Raw genomic sequence first — 13,269 nt, 5'->3', positions numbered from 1 at the left:
AGGATGGATTTTCCTGTTTCTGCAAAAAATGTTATTAGGACTTTAATAGGGATTGCTTTGAATATGTAGATCACTTTTGGTGGTATTGACATTATAACAATATTGACTCTAATAACTCATGAACATGGGTTGGCCTTCCATTTATTTGTGTATTCCTTAGTTTCCTTCATCAAACTTTTGTAGATTTCAGTGTAAAAGTCTTTCACTTCCTTGGTTAAGTTTTATTCCTGAGTATTTTATTCTTTGTCAGATAGATAGATAGATATAATTGACATATAACGTTATATTAGTTTCAGGTATACAGTGTAATATGTTGATGTTTGCATATATTGCAAAATAATCACAATAAGTCTAGTTAACATCTACCACCACACATAATTACAACTTTTTTCTTGTGATGAGAACTTTTAAGATCCCTCTTAGCAAATTTCAAGTATACTGTACAGTGTTATTAACTATAGTCGCCACTCCCAAGACTTACTTATTTTATAATTGGAAGTTTGTACATTTTGACCACCTTCACTCATTTCACTCACTCCCCACCCTCTGCCTCTGGCAAGCACCAATTTGTTCTCTGTATCTATGATTTTTCCCCGCTTAGATTCCACATGTAAGTGAGATCATATGGTATTTATCTTTCTTTGATTTATTCAGTTAGCATAATGTCCTCAAGGTCCATTCATGTTATCACAAATGGCAAGATTTCATTCCTTTTCTTTGGCTGAACAATATTCCATTGTATATGTATACCACATTATGTTTTATCCATTCATCCATCCATGGACACTTAGCTTGTTTCCATGTCTTGGCTGTTGCAAATAATGCTGCAGTGAACATAGGGGTACATATCTCTTTTCAGGTTAATGTTTTTGTATCCTTTGGATAAATGCCCAAAAGTGGGATTGCTGGATCATTTGGTAGTTCTATTTTTATAGGAATTAGAGGAATCTGCATGCTGTTTTTCGTAGTGGCTGCACCAATTTACATTCCCACCAACAGTGCATAAGGGTTCCTTCCCTCTTCTCCTCATCTTTGCCAACATTTGTTATTTCTTGTATTTTTTATAATAGTCATAGTAATAGGTGTGAGGTGATATCTCATTCTGGTTTTGATTGGCATTTCCCTAATGATTAGTGATGTTAAGCACCTTTTCATGTACCTGTTGGCCATCTGTATGTCTTTGGAAAACTGTCTATTCTGATCCTTTGCTCATTTTTTAATTACATTGGTTCTTTTTTTATTGTTATTGAGTTGTATGAGTTCTTTATATAGTTTGGATATTAACCACTTATCAGATGTATGATTCGTAAATATTTTCTCCCATTGGGTAGGTTGCCTTTTCTTTCATTTTATTGTTTCTTTTGCTGTGCAGAAGCTTTTTAGTTTGATGTAGTTCCACTTGTTTATTTTTGCCTTTGTTGCCTTTGCTTATTCTTGTTGATGCTATTATCAATGGAATTGTTTTCCTAATTTTCTTTACAGGTTGTTCATTGTTAATGTATAGAAACTAATTCATGCATATTGATTTTGTATCCTGCAGTTTTGCTGAATTCATTTAGTAGTTCTGGGGTTTTTTTGGGCAGGGGGTATTTAGGATGCTCTACATATAAGATCATGTCATCTACATACAGAGGTCATTTTAATTCTTCCTTTCCAATTTGAATGCCTTTTATTTTTCTTGCCTAATTGCTGTGGCTAAAATCTCCTTTGTGATGTTCAATATTATTTATCTGAGAATGTCTTAATTTTGCCTTTATTTCTGAAGGACAGTTTTGCCAAATATAGAATTATCAATTGACATATTTTTTCTTTTAGCCCTTTATTACCTCATCCCTCTGATCTTTGAGGTTTTTACTGAGAAATTTGCTGATAATCTTATTGAGATTCCCTTGTCTATGAAGAGCTGCTTTTTTTTCTTGCTCCTTTCAAGATTTTGACTTTGGCTGTTGAGTGTTTGATTATAATGTATCTTGGTGTAGCCCTCTTTTGGTTAATCTTACTTAGAGTTCGTTGTGATTCTTGAACTTTAAATCCATGGTTTTCCCCAGCTTTGCAAAGATTTTAATGATTATTTCTTCAGGTAATCTCTCTGCCCCTTTCTCCTTTCTTTCTTCTTTAACCTTCTGGAACTCCCCAGAATGCATATATTGCCTGATGATGTTCCGTAAGTTTCTTGCTCTTTGTCCACTTTTTTCTTCATTCTATTTTTTTTCTCCTTAGACTCTGTAATTTCTAATTATCTGTCTTCACCTTCCCTGATTATTTCTTCCTGTTTGAGTCTGCTGTTTAACCCCTCTGGTGAATATTTCAATTCAGTTATTATATTTTTAGTTCTAGAATTTTTGTTTGGTTCCTTTGTTGTTATTCTCATTTTTATTATAAAATACATTATTTCCCTCATTCCCTTAGTTCTTTGTGCATTCTTTATCTCTGAGCATATTTAAGACAGTTGTTTTAGTCTTTGTTTAAAAAAATTAGTTTCAGCTGTACAACACAGTGCAATACTTATATTTTTTACCCCTCAAAGTGACAACCCCCCTCCCCCAATTCACTGCACCACTCCTCCCCCTATATCATACATATCTAGTGCAATTCCATTGATTCAAGTCCCACAGTTTCTTTGTCTAGTACTTCTGATGCTTATGTTTTTTCAGGGACAGTTTCTGCCATTTTACTTTCTTTTGAATATGGTACATTTTCTTGTTTCCTTGTATGCTTTGTGATTTTTCTTTTGAAAATTAATTATTGGGAAAAGTTTTGCAGATGGGCTCTGTGCTGAGAAAGACATTCACTATTCAGCAGGGCTTGCTGCGAGCCTCGGGATAAGCCTCATATGAAGGCTTAAAGTGGTCTTAGATCTTTTCTAGGCATACATCTTGTCTGGGCCGGTGTGTGTACTTTTTTCAATTCCCCTAAATATACATCTGTTTTTAAGTGTCTTCATTTCCCAGAGTCTCACCTCTGCTTTTTCTGGGTACCTCTGAAGTTCTGTTGTGTTTTCTAACTTTAATTGCTTACCCCAGGTGTTGTTAAGCTATAGTCCTTCTGTAGCTTTCCGGAGCAATGCAAACCATTTCCTGTGGCTTTTCCTAGCCTGAGATCCAAGCTGTGCCACTTTCCTCTGTCTGAACTCCAAGTTAAGTGAGCCCCCCAGGCAGATTAGAGCATTGTAAAAAAAGGTTCAGCTTTCTCTCTCCAGTTGGGATGGAATTGGCAGCTGGGCCACTGTTTCCCCTGGATGGTGCTGCAGTGCATATGGGGGAAGGGAGGGGAGTACAGGTCAGTAAAAACACTGTGGTATTTCCTTCCATTTTCTATGTGTCTTTTTCTTGATTAAGCATTTGCTTGGTTGCTGTAGACTGTTTTCCAGAGCTCCTATAAAGTTATTTTATAATAGCTAGTGTCTGGTTAAAATGTTAACATGGGCAGGGAAAGGAGAGTCCGGAGCTTCCTAGACTACCAAGTTGCACATATCACTACAAAAAGTAGCACTCTTATGTATTTTACAAACAGGGATAACAAAGCTTAGAAAGTGATCTGTATAGGGTTACACAGTTAATAAGGATAAAAGCTGGGATTTAACTCTTACTTCTTTTTCTTCCAAGTTGTGTGATTATTTAAAGTAAACTTTGTGTTTTAGAATAATTTTAGATACACCAATAAGTTGCAAAGATAGTACAGAGAGTTCCCATATCCACCCACCCCCTGCCCTGCCCACAGTTACCCCTTTTATCAACATGTTAGATTAGCATGGTACATTTGTCACAATTAATGAACTAACACTGATACATTACTATTAACTGAAGTCTATACATTACTATTAACTAAAGTCTATACTTTATTCAGATGTCTTTAGTTTTTGCCTAGTGTCTTTTTCTGTTCTAGGATCCAGTCCAGGATACCACATTACATTGTTGTCATACCTCCTTAGGCTCCTGTTGACTGTGACTGTTGATAAGAATGTCTTCGTTTTGATGACCTTGACAGATTGTGGAGTACTGCTTTCAGGTATTTAGTAGACTGTTCCTCAACTGAGATTTTTCTGATGCTTTCCTCATGATTAGACTGGGGTAATGGGTGTTTGGGAGGAAGAGTACACAGCTAAAATGCCATTCTCATCATATTATATCAAGGCCTTGATCAGTTGGCCAAGGCAGTATTTGCTGGGTTTCTCCTCTGTAAAGTTACATTTCCTACTTTCTATACCTTGTTTTTTTCAGAAGGAAGTCACTAAGTCCAGCCCACACTCAAGAAAGGTTGGGAAAGATAAAGTTTTACTTCCTGGAGGGTGAGAGTCTACATAAATTCAGTATTCTTGTATAAAGAAGAATTGTTTTGTCTCTCAAATTGTTTCAGCTTAGTCCATTGGAAGCTCTGTCGCTTTGGTTCCTATGTCCCTTTGGCATGACCCCATTGTTTGTGTTTTGAGCACTTCTTTACTTTCTGGCACTACAGGATACTCATTTTATATATTCCCTGCCACAGCCATTGTAGAATCAGCAGTTTCTCCAAGGAACCCTGGTTCTTTTTAGTAAATCACAATGTCTTCTAGAATATGAAAGATCTAGTAGATTGTAGTAGAGCCAATGGAAACCCATTTGGAGGGGTGTGTGTGTGTATAAGAAGTGGTTAAGAGGGTCAAAAGAAAAATAGAAAGGTAGAAGGGTCGTAATCCGATTCTCTCCTAAAGGATAGTTTACTATACAATTTTTTTTTCTAACAAGTACCACTATACCTAAGATTTCTTTTTTTTTTAATGAGTTTCAGGTATAGAAAACAATGTAATAGTTAGACATTTACACCCTTCCCAAAGTGATAACCCCCTCCCCCAGTCTACTACCCCTCTGACATCGTATATAGCTATTACAATGCCATTGCCATTGACTCTATTCCCTATGCTGTACTCCACATCCTGTGACTATATAGAAGTGAAATTATAGTTGACATTCAGTATTATTCAGCTTCAACTTCAGGTGTACAGCACAGTGGTCAGGCACCTACACCATCCATGAAGTGGTCTCCCTAATGAGACAAATGTCCATTGTACTATACAGTTTAAGAGCACAAACTAAGAGTCAGACACCTTAGGTTCACATGCCAGCTCTGTTACCTTTTGGCTGTGTGTCTGTGGACCTCAATTTTCTCATGTGTAATATGGGTTTAATAACCTCACGAGGTGGTTGAGATGATGATGAAATGATATAGAACACACACTTTGCACAGTGCCTGCCACGTAGTAAGCATTTATGTTTTAGCTGTTTTTACTAGTTTCAATTCTTGTCTGAACTAGCTACTATAATGTCATGAACAACCGTGAGCCCTCGCTTTTTTTGTTTGATGCCTGTGTTATTCAGCTTCCCTTCTTGTTATATTTCTTTCCCTAGGAATAATTTTAATGTGAGCCAGTGCCTGTTCTCCTTTGAGATCATCACCAAGAAGCTGCGAGTGCCATCACTGCCCTGTACTGGACAAGCACTAGGGCATTTCTATGAAGGTGACAATTCTTGAGACCACTGGCTTGAGGTAGCCGCCTCTTCCCCAGAACGCCGTTCAGGTTCAGTCCACTCTTGAGTCTTTATCAAGGGGGGGAAGATAAAGCTCCACTTCCTGGAGGGTGAAAAAATTATGTTGTTTGAATGTGATTTATTCATATTAAATGCACTGAATACCAAATCTCTTTTTGTTAATAGAATAAAAATTATTTATTGTCCTACTAACAAATTTAATGTCCCCTTGTCAGGCAAGCTCTTTAAAGTGATTCCTTTAGGATGAAAGTGTCTTCCTTTTGATCATGTGGTTCTCCTCCTAAAGGGACTTGCTATTTTACTATGGATGAAGTCTAAAAACATCCTCCTGAGTGTCAGTACCCACATTTTTTATACCTGTGAGCCTTCTCCCATGATGCCCATGCCTGACATGTTCTTTTCTTATAATTTTCTCTACTAGATTATCATTCAAATAACTTTTCAAACTCCACCTGGAGTAATTTAAGGAGTGCTAATACCTCCCCATCTACCATCTCCTTGAACACTACTGTTCAGTTATCCCCTAGAATGAACTGACCCTCGATATGTGTATGGTATAAATACTCAAAGTATTCAATGTTTGGTCTATGTATCTTGTAAATATTTGTATTAATGTTATGTTCTCCCTAAAGAACATGTATGTAAGTGCTCCAGTCAAGATAGTACTAAGTTTCTGCTTATTGGTAACGGGGAGGAAGATAAAGACTCTCTCTAACAGGTCTAGAGTATAGTCATTTACAAATTTGAATAAGGGGACGTCTTACATCTGAGCTCGTCAGTTTCACTGTGCCTTCTTTAATTTGTTGGCTGAGATTATAAGAAATTAACTCCCATCTCAGTCCAAAACTGGGTGTTCCTTCAAGGCGATTGCTATTTCTGAGTCTCAGAAATAACTTGGAACCTTTTTTATGGTTGGCCACTGAGGCCCATGATCTCAAGCAGTGTCTAATTTTCTTGTAGGAATCGGCTGTTTTACACTGCCATTTCTAGTGCATGCTGGCGCGGCCTTCATCCATACCTGTGATTGGAATCCTCATGCTGTAGCTGCTGTGAGACAAAAATGGAGTAGCAGATGGGTTTCCAATATACTTTGAGGATAACAAGGTGAGTGCAGGGGAACTATATCTTTGGACAACTCAGAGTGACTTTCCACATAAACTATCAGGCAACGACGTTCAGAAAACATTTATTTCTCCAAAAACAAAACAGGACCAACTGTATTGCTTGCCTTCATCATCTCACTATACAACATACTGCACTCATACCGAATGATTTTACTCAGAGAATTTGAGTGACACAGTGTAGAAAGTTAATTGCATGTTATTGGGTGGGGGAGGGGTTAGGTAAGCAGCCAAGGTCTGGGACCATTGAAGTAAGATAATTAAATGGTTGAAATAAAGCAGTGGGTCTTCAGATTGAGTGCTATTTAAAGATGCAGATTGCCTGCTCTAAAAGAAATTGGAGAGGAAAACAATTGGAGAAATGTTAAGCTGGAGTGATAACTCATGAAACATGAGTTGTCCTCATTTCCTGCAGAACAAAGTGGAGAAGAATTGGCTTTTTTCCCCTTCTTTTCTTTTCAAAATACACAACTGGAAAAGAGAATTGGGAAAATCTACATGGTCATTTTTCTTCTTGCCGTGCTGTGGCTATGTCCCATTTGATGGTACTGCTGTTCCTCATTTCATTGTATTTATACCTTTTGTAGCTGAAACTGTTGTACATCGCTGATGGTGTAATCCTGAGGATGGTCCTCAGCACTGAAGAAGGCTGCGTCATTGCTGCCAAATGTTACATCAGGACACTGGGGGCATTTTGCACGTCCACCAAAATGTGGAATCTTTTCTGGGGTAAGAATCTCAGCTTCCTGGAAGCAGGAAAATAGAGGAGAAGAAGCACTGTCATTATCCTCAGCAAATTACCAGTGACCAGCAGAAATATAAAACTACCAGGGTTGCTGTGAAGGCAATGCTGGTGGTCATCACCAAGCTGGAGTGGCAAAAGTGGGCTCAGTCTGTAGAAACCCCCATTGCCGTTCTTCATCAGCAAGAGCACAGTGAGCCACGGAGGACACATCCTGCAGATTCAGCCAGTAAACTCCTGTGCTCCCCATGTGGATCACAGTCCTAGATCTGGGCTGGAACCGCTGGCCTCTAGTTCACTAGAGGAGATAAATCCTGGGGCACAGGGTTCCATGTGCGAGTTAGCCCCCTTAGTCGATCCCCTTAACTTATTAGCTCAATCCAAGTTCTAATCCCCTTGCCCCTTGTGAAATGTTTTGTTTTGTTTGTTTTTTTTTAGAAAAACAGCTTTATTGTGATATAATTGACATTTAAAGTATGCAATTCAGTGGCTTTTAGAATATTCACAGAGTTGTGGAACCATTATCACAATCATTTTTACAATATTTTTATCACCTCAGAAAGAAACCCTGTAACCTTTAGCTCTAACTACCCTAATCCACATTCCCTCAAGCCCTGGGCAACCATTAATGTATATTTTGTCTCTATATATTTACCTGTTCTGGACACTTCATATTGGTAAATGGAATCTCATAATACGTGGCCTTTTGTGACCGGCTGCTTTCCATTAGCATAGTTTTAAAGGTTCATTCACGTTGTAGAATATTAGTACTTCATTTCATATATATTGGGTTGTCGGAAAAGTCATGACGCATTTTTGCAACAAAAAACAAAAAATATGTCATGACTTTTCCGACAACCCAATATGTGTAAGTGTGTGTGTGTGTGTGTGTGTGTATGTGTGTGCGTGCGCATAGCAACTATATTGAGATATTATTCATATAACTTGCAATTCACATATTTAAAGTGAATAATTCAATGTTACTTAATATAATCACAGAGGCAGGCAATTATCAGTCATTTTAGATTGTTTTAGAATACCTGCTTTCAGTTCTTTATGGCATATACCTAGGAGTGGAATTGCTGGGTCATGTGGTAATTCGGTTTAACTCTTTGAGAAAGTGCCAAACTTTACATAGTGGCTGCACCCTTTTACAGTCTCACCAACAATGTACAAAGGTTCCAGTTTCTCCACACCTTTAGCAACACTTGTTTCTGTTTTCTTCATTATGGCCAGAATGATGGGTAGAAAGTGGTATCTCCTTGTGGTTTTATTTTGCATTTCTCTAATAATGCTGTTGAGCGTCTTTTCATGTGCTTGTTGGCCATTTGTATATCTTCTTTGACAAATGTCTATTTAAGTCTTTTGTCTATATTTTAATTGGGCAGTTTGTCATTTTGTTGTTGAATTGTAGGAGTTCATCAGACATATACTTTGCAAATGGTTTTCTTCCATCCTGTGAGTTGTCTTCTTTTTAAAAGACTTTATTATCTTTAGAGTAATTGTAGGTTCACAGAATTTTTTTGTTAAAGTAGTGAAAGAGAAGTTTATTGGAAGAGATAGTACACTCCAAAGGATTTGGAGCGGGCCCAAGCAAAAGCATGGCAAAGGCTCAAAGGGGCAAGGGCCAGCGCCAGTTCACAGACATTTTGAGAGAAAGGCACAGATTTTCCATATAGCCCCTGCCTCTACACATGCATAGCCTCCCCCACTTTCATCATTCCCCACCAGAGTGGTACTTTTGTTACAATTGATGAACCTATATTGACACATCATAATCACCCAAAGTTCATAGTTTACCTTAGGGTTCACTCTTGATGTACATTCTATGGGCTTGGACAAATATGTAATGACATATATCCATCATTGTAGCATTCTACACAGTATTTCTAGTGCCCTAAAATATCCTTTGTGCTCAATCTACTGCCTTGTAACCTCTGCCTACCACTAATCTTTTTTATTTTTTTAGATAATTTGTTGTTAAACGAAGAAGTCACAAAGCAAAATGGAGTAGGGCAGATGTCGAAGATAAATTTAAAAAAATAGTTTTTTTCAAATACTATTCTGGATTTTCTAAGGTTAGAAACAGGAAAAGTGTCAGATGAAAAGGTAATCATTCTTTTTAAAAGATGTGGATTTGAAAAGAGAACAGCTTTTCTCTGAAAATACGAATAATCCTTTTACATAATTTATCAGACTGAGAAAAAAGACTTTTTAATTAATAAGTAAACTGTATCTCCCACATACACTTAGGAATGTTTGGTTTTAATGAGTGAGTTTTAAAAATCATGTTTCCACCTTGCAAACCAACATGACTCCACCATTAATATATGTCATTTACCTGCCCCGAAGTGTCCCATTGTGTCTTCACATGCTTCCTTTTCTGCAACTTGCAGCTAAGCAGGTTTGAAGAAAAAGGATTAGAAAGAACTAAAGTTGGTTCCCTAGTGAATAACTTAACAAAATAAAACCTGTTTTTCTACTAGCATTGCACATTCACAATCGCTCACTTCTACTTACTTTACTGATATAGTTCAGATTATCTCCACACAGAATGATTTGCCTGATCTTAACCCAATCCCCCTAAAGCAAAATCCCATATGGACATCTCAGAACATTGCTGCGATCCAAGGTCATGTTCTCCCGCACTTGTCTCTTCTGCCAGGGCTGCCCACAATAGCGTTTTGAGCTCATTCAAGTGTCCCCATAGGGCCAAAGCAAAGCTTTAGGAATTCTCTTAACATAATTTAAACATTACATTAACCACTTGTCTTAATTGACAAGATTATGGAATCAGAAAAATCCATTTTTATCACCAATGCAGTGGCATTTACTCTTCCAAACACAGGACGTATTTGTTGCTCTGCATGACTAAGAAGACTACAGGGTTCCTGAGTGCCCCTTTGAGGGGTCCCTGCTGCGCCTCACTGTGGCAAACTCAGGACTGTCCAGCCCACTGCAGGCTCCCCTGAGGGGATGTGTCCAATCAGCACGACAGACTAAACATTGTTAAATCTGAAGAGGACACTACACAGTTTGGCTCTGTAGGCCTTCAATCACTTTAAATGAGTGTGATTATCATCACACCTGCTCTCCTCAGAACAAAAGTCCCTGCTGTGGCTCCAGGGTATGCATAGAGCCATCATTCTGTTTTCAGGACAGATGGAAGCTGTCAACAGAAACCTGGAAATACAGTGGGAGTCCAGGCTTACAACACTCTGTAACCCCTGAGCACTTAACGTAATTTGGATGTATTCAGAGGAAATATTCACAGTTCTTTCCAGTATTGGAAGAGAAAGAGCCACCTGCTGCTTTCTTCACTCAAAAACCGCAGGGACTGGCAGGAGGAAGAAGCAAGGGTGGGGGCGAGGCAGGGCAGGCAGGGAGTGAAGCCAGAGGCAGCCTGACCCCCTGCACCCTCCTGGCCCAGCTGCCCTCCTTGCTGCTGAGGCCAGTTCAGCTGAATTTAGTGTCTTCATTTCACACCTAACACCGTCAGGATCACTTACACTAAACTGAATACTTAAATGTGTATCATCAAAACTGCAACCAGGTTTTGGAGTTGGACTTGTGACATCGTTCCTTATTTTGAATTCACCTTAGGGAGGAGGGGCTGCAATTTCCTTGCTTTTGGCTTAGACCTAAGACACTGGCAGAATCCTCTGCAATGTTGACACAAAGTTCTAAGAGCAGTTGGCCCAGGGACCCGGAGATGACATCCATCCTGATGAGCCAGATCAACCAAAACATCCACAGCCATCTCCTGCCAGACTTTGCCAGGTCCCAGGTGTAGCCACCTGTTCTTGTCGTGAGTGAAACTCCCCATTGTGGAGTCCCCAAAGGCATTTTGCCAAAGCTTTTTTTTTTTAAGATTTTATTGTGGAATTGAAGGAGGGAACAGCATTGGGGAATCGGGGAGGGGGAACAGACAAGTTGCTGTCCTTTTGTCCTTTTGTTCTTCAGTCTAGTTGTGGAAGACATCATTTCACTGGCCCATGTTGGTATTGTGATCATTGTGCTCTTCCCTGTTGAGGTAGCTCGGTCGCTGGCCATTGGATGGCCACTCACTGCAGCTCATGGCAGCTCATGCCGGCTGCCAGCCACTCACGGTAGCTTATGGCAGCCCTTACAGCACCCACTGCAGCCTACACCATTGCCAGCGACTCACGGCAGCCCAGCTCCAGGTCGAGCTGTTGTTCACCATCTTAGCTGTAGAGGGCGCAGCATCAATGGCCCTCATATGTGGGATCTGAACCGGCGGCTCCTGCTGCTCAGAGCATGAGCTCCCAAGCCAACTCTTAATAAAACTAGGCACTCAGCCAACCGCCTAAGTATTCTTTTAAAATGCTGTTTCTCAAAAGAAAATGCCATTTCTCTTTGCTACATTTCACCTTATGAAAAAGTAGGAAAGTGTTCAAAAACCCCAAAATACATATCAGGAGAGTTACATAAGCCTGTGGACACATTACCAGATGCCAAGGGTGTGAGGTGCTTTGCCAGAGCCTGAGCTCAGAAACAACCCGTGGAAGGAATAGGAACAGAAACCATAGCTCCCAAATTCAGCCACCCGTTGACATCACCCTTCTGAAGAGGTGAAAACAGGATGAACTTTTATTTATATTAGTTCCAGGTGTGCAAAACAACATAGTGATTAGATATTTATATACCTCACAAAGTGATAACTCCAATAAGTCTATTACCCATCTGACACTACATAGTTATTAAAACATTATTGACTGTATTCCCTATGCTGTACTATATATCCCCGTGACTATTTTTTAATTATAGTTGCCATTCAACATTATATTAGTTTCACGTGTACAGCGTAGTGGTTAGACATTTATATAATTTATGAAGTGATCCCCCCCGATTAGTCTAGTACTCATGTGACAGTATACATAGTTTTTACAATGTTATTGACCAGGGGTCGGCAAACTTGAGATGGAAGAGCCAATCCTGTCCCTCACAACAATTTAAAAATTATTCGAGAGCTATAAATATATTTTTACAAATAAGGAAAATTTAAAAATCCTTTAAAATTTTTGTAAATGAAACTATGATAGTTTTATTTGCATTTTCAGTTTTACTTCAGAGCCACATGTACGTACCCAAATTACTGCATGTGGCTCGCGAGCCACAGTTTGCCGACCCGTTATTGACTATATTAGCCACAACGTACTCTACATCCCTGTGACTATTTTGTGACTACCAATTTGTACTTCTTAATCCCTTCATCTTTCCCAACCAGCCCCCCAAGACCTCGCCTATCTGGCAACCATCAGTTTGTTCTCTATGAGTCTGTTTCTGTATTGGTTGGTTGTTTATTGTGTTCTTTAGAGTCCACATATAAGTGAGATCATATGGTATTTGTCTTTCTCCATCTGACTTACTCCACTTAGCATAATGCCCTCTAGATCCATCCATGTTGTCACAAATGGTAAGATTTCATTCTTTTTTCTGGCAGAGTAATATTCCATTACATACACATGCGCGCACACACACACATATGGTGCCAAAAAATGTATACACATTTTAAGAAAGGAAAAAACTATTAAAATTGTAATAATATATACCAATTACAGATGAATACAAGTCATGTGTATACATTTTTTGCACCCCCAGTGTATGTGTGTGTGTGTGTCTGTGTGTGTGTGTATATATATATATATGAGAGAGGTTATATATATTGATATATCTGTATATATATATATATAAAACCTTTTTCCAATCATCTATTAGTGGGCAATCAGGATGCTTCCATATCTTGGCTATTGTAAATAATGCTGCAATGAACATAGGGGTACATATGCTTTTCAAATTAGTATTTTTGATTACTTCTGATAAATACTCAGAAATGGAATTGCTAGGTCATAAGTAGTTC

The 13,269-nt window shown here is 38.7% G+C and overlaps 1 pseudogene; it reads left to right on the top strand.

Annotated features, from left to right (window-relative positions):
* The first annotated feature begins 3,984 nt into the window (after window positions 1-3,984).
* LOC109373139 (tRNA wybutosine-synthesizing protein 2 homolog) lies at window positions 3,985-7,869 on the top strand (annotated as a pseudogene).
* Window positions 7,870-13,269: the final 5,400 nt, after the last annotated feature.

The sequence above is a fragment of the Hipposideros armiger genome, unplaced genomic scaffold (assembly GCF_001890085.2).
Source record: "Hipposideros armiger isolate ML-2016 unplaced genomic scaffold, ASM189008v1 scaffold_689, whole genome shotgun sequence".
Lineage (NCBI taxonomy): Eukaryota > Metazoa > Chordata > Mammalia > Chiroptera > Hipposideridae > Hipposideros > Hipposideros armiger.
Note: the sequence above shows the minus strand (reverse complement) of the source record. Positions and strands in the feature narration are given on the sequence as shown.